Consider the following 4227-nt stretch of genomic DNA (forward strand, 5'->3'; position numbering starts at 1 on the left):
CGCGACCAGTTGGTAGGATCCGCTCCTTTCTTTGTCAGAGCTACAATGGGAGCAACCAGGTCAGAAAAAGAATGAATGAACCTCCTATAATAATTCGCAAACCCTAAAAAACGCTTAATTGCTTTTAAATTGGTGGGTTGCGCCCAACTAAGGATGGCCTGGAGTTTCTTTGGTTCCATGGAAAATCCCTGAGGGGAAATTATGTACCCTAAAAAAGATACTTCCGTGACATGAAACTCACACTTCTCCAGCTTGGCATATAAATGATTCTCACATAACTTTTGAAGAACCAGACGCACCTGGGTAACATGTTGTTCCATTGATTTAGAAAAAATCAGGATGTCGTCTAAGTAAACGACCACGAATTTCCCTAGGAAGTCACGGAGCACATCGTTAATGAGGTCTTGAAAAACTGCCGGAGCATTGGACAGGCCGAACGGCATCACTAGGTATTCGTAGTGACCCGACTGAGTACTGAAGGCCGTTTTCCACTCATCTCCAGATTTAATTCGGATGAGGTTGTACGCTCCTCTAAGGTCAATTTTAGAAAAAATCACAGCAGAACGTAACTGATCAAAGAGTACAGAAATCAACGGCAAAGGATAGGTGTTTTTAACTGAGATCTTATTCAGGGCTCTAAAATCAATGCAAGGTCTAAGCGAGCCATCCTTTTTCTCCACAAAGAAGAAGCCTGCACTTAAAGGATATTTTGATGGTCTAATAAATCCTTTCTCAAGGCTCTCCTTTACATAATCATTCATAGCCGCAGTTTCTGGCCCGGATAATGCATATAATCTTCCCTTTGGCAATGCGGCACCAGGAATTAACTCAATAGCACAATCATAAGGCCGATGGGGAGGCAGAATGTCCGCATTGCCTTTGGAGAAAACATCAGCAAACTCCTGGTATTCCACCGGAATGAGTTCTGGAATGATAGCTGCTACTCTGACTGGAAACGTGATACATTCCTTATCACAAAAAGTACCCCAATGTGAAATCTCCCCCGACCGCCAATCAATGGTGGGATTATGAAAGGCCAGCCAAGGGTGACCCAGAACAACTGGAACTGCTGGGCAATGTGTAAGAAAGAACTCGATTTTCTCGGAATGTAGAGCTCCTACTGTAAGTAGTACAGGGGGTGTACAGAGAGAAATAATCCCATTAGACAGCGGACTCCCATCTAAGCCATGCATGGTGACACACCTACCCAAAGGTAACTGAGGAATGCCTAAGGCCTTAGCCCAAGTTAAATCCATAAAGTTTCCTGCAGCTCCACTGTCAACAAAAGCCGACACCAAAGAACTGAGGCTGCCAAAGGAAACTTTAACTGGGACTAAAAGGGAGTTATTCGAGGAGATAAGCTGCAGACCTAGGTGAACCCCCTCACAATTCACCTGGTCAAAGCGTTTCCCGACTTGTTCGGACAATTACGAGCAAAATGTCCCTTACCCCCACAGTACAGACAAAGACCAGAATTTTGCCTTCTGGCTCTTTCTTCAGGAGACAGCCGGAAGAGACCCATCTGCATGGTCTCCTCTACGTCTTCAGGAATGGAATATACACACGGACTTGACCTTACAGGTGCTCCCTTTTCAGCCCTCCGCTCTCTGAGACGACGATCAATCTTAATAGAAAGCTCCATGAGTTTATCGAGAGTCTCAGGAGCGGGGTACTGAAGGAGACTGTCTTTTATAGACTCTGATAAGCCGAGGCGAAACTGACTGCGCAGGGCTGGGTCATTCCAGCCACAGTCGTTCGACCAACGGCGAAACTCCGTACAATAAACCTCTGCAGGATTTCTACCCTGTCTGAGAGCGCGCAACTGACTTTCAGCGGACGCCTCTCTATCAGGGTCATCATACAAGAGCCCTAAAGACTCAAAAAAAGCGTCAATTGACAACAATGCCGGATCCTCTGCTCTTAAACCAAATGCCCAGGTCTGAGGATCCCCCTGGAGCAAAGAAATAATAAACCCGACCCGCTGAGATTCAGTACCCGAGGAAGTCGGTCTTAAACGAAAATAAAGTTTACAGGATTCTTTAAAATTAAAAAAACTCTTTTCTATCACCAGAAAAACGGTCAGGCAAATGCATCTTTGGTTCAGGGACTACCCTTGGGGAAGCTCGCAAAAGATCTTCCTGCGACTTCACCCGAAGAGAAAGATCCTGAACCATCTGAGTAAGTTCTAGAATCTGGCTGACTAAGAGCTGACCAGGATTTGGCCCTAAACCTGTTGGATTCATGAGGCCGATAAACTCTCACAAAACTGAATGAGAAAAAATTAAACCCTGTTTAATTTTAAGTTTTGGTATGGCCGGTAATAATGTTATGATTCCAGCACTCTGGTCAGAGAAGATCTTATGGCAAAGACTGGAGCACTGGAACGGAATGCTGGGGAAGGGAGCAGGACAGGAAAATAGCCCCTGGCGCCCTAACTCTGTTGTCTCACCCGTGTTGTCAGAAATCCCCTGCGAGACTATGGTTTCTTGAGCCCTTGGCAGCCGCGTTTGAAGGGCGGATTATGTCTGCCCAACTTCGATGCCCCCCGGTCTTAATGAGAGACAAAGGGAAACCTGAGACAGGGTGATAACAAGAGGCCCTCTAACTAAACAACCAGGCCAGGGGCTAAGCAAACTCAAAACTATAATATGTGCGGAGAAACCGCCAGGAAAAAGGACAACCAAAATATCCACTTGTCCAATTCTCCTACCCGGCACCGCCAAGTACCAGAGAGGACTTGTGGAAGCGGAACCCTCCGCAAGTGCTCCAAACACAAAATATAAAAGGTAAAGCGGCTGAGCCGCAACACACGGCAGAGCCGCAACTCACGAACACCACTGGATATAAAACGGTGATCAGTCAGGACTCCAGGGAACCAAACGACCTCTTGGGATGAGATGATAACTCCCGAATACCGGACTTCTGCGGACTGGAATGACCGGATACAGCAGGACTGGAAACAGACTCTCAGCAAACAAAGGCAGCATGCAGGAAGCTATTACCGGCGTCTGTGAGAAGCCCTGGGAGTGTATTTAACAAGGAGTCCTCCAATCAGCTGCTAAAGGCTGATTAGAATAAATGCCGTGCAGCTGCCTTGCTGCACGGCCAGAGAGCAGGTGAATATCTTAATTTCCTAAAGCCTAGCAATGGGGAACGCGGTCCGCCAGTGGCGTCCCCGTTGCTAGGGTCCGTGCGGCTCAGCGCGCCCGGCGTCTAGCGTTGCTAGGGAGCCGGCGGCTGTACGTGCACGGCGTCTCTAGTTGCTAGGCGCCGGGCCGCGCAGACCATCAAGCGGACCCCGGCGCCTAACAGTATGACTCCCAAAAACAACAACCGCGTCATTGGGACCAACTGCGATTTTGGCAAGTTTAGGAGCCAACCATGTTGTTGAAGAACTGTCAGGGAGAGTGCAATGTTTTGCACCAACTGGTCCCTGGATCTCGCCTTTATCAGGAGATCATCCAAGTACGGGATAATTGTGACTTCTTGCTTGCGAAGGAGAACCATAATTTCCGCCATCACCCTGGTGAAAATCCTCGGAGCCGTGGACAGACCAAACGGCAATGTCTGAAATTGGTAATGACAATCCTGAATTGCAAACCTTAGGTAGCTTGAGGCAGTGGCTAAATGGGAACATGTAAGTAGGCATCCTTTATGTCTACCAAAACCATGAAATCTCCGTCCTCCGGACTGGAGATCACTGCCCTGAGAAATTCCATCTTGAAATTGAATTTCTTTAGGAAGAAATTGAGGGATTTCAGATTTAAGATTGGTCTGACTGAGCCGTCCGGCTTCGGGACCACGAAGAGGCTTGAATAAAAACCTTCTCCCTGCTGACTAAGGCCAATTTGAACAATCGGTGAGGGGGAACGTCTTGAAACCCCAGTTTGTACCCTTGGGACACTATTTGTAAAACCCACGAGTCCAGGTCCGAATGAATCCAGAACTGACTGAAGAGTTTTAGACGTGCCCCCACTGGTGTGGGCTCCTGCAAGAAAGCCCCAGTGTCATGCAGTGGATTTGGCAGAAGCAGAGGACAATCTCTGGTCCTGCGATCTTGAAGAGGCTACAGACCTCTTCCTTTTCCTTCCTTTACCTGCAAAGAAAGGGGAATCTAAACTTCTTGCATATCTATTGGGCCAAAATGACTGCGGTAGATAATGATGCGTCTTCATCCGTTGACAGGGAACATAGGGCAAGAAGGTTGACTTACCATTGAAATGAGGA

This window comes from Pseudophryne corroboree, unplaced genomic scaffold (genome assembly GCF_028390025.1).
Source record: "Pseudophryne corroboree isolate aPseCor3 unplaced genomic scaffold, aPseCor3.hap2 scaffold_971, whole genome shotgun sequence".
Classification (NCBI taxonomy): Eukaryota; Metazoa; Chordata; class Amphibia; order Anura; family Myobatrachidae; genus Pseudophryne; species Pseudophryne corroboree.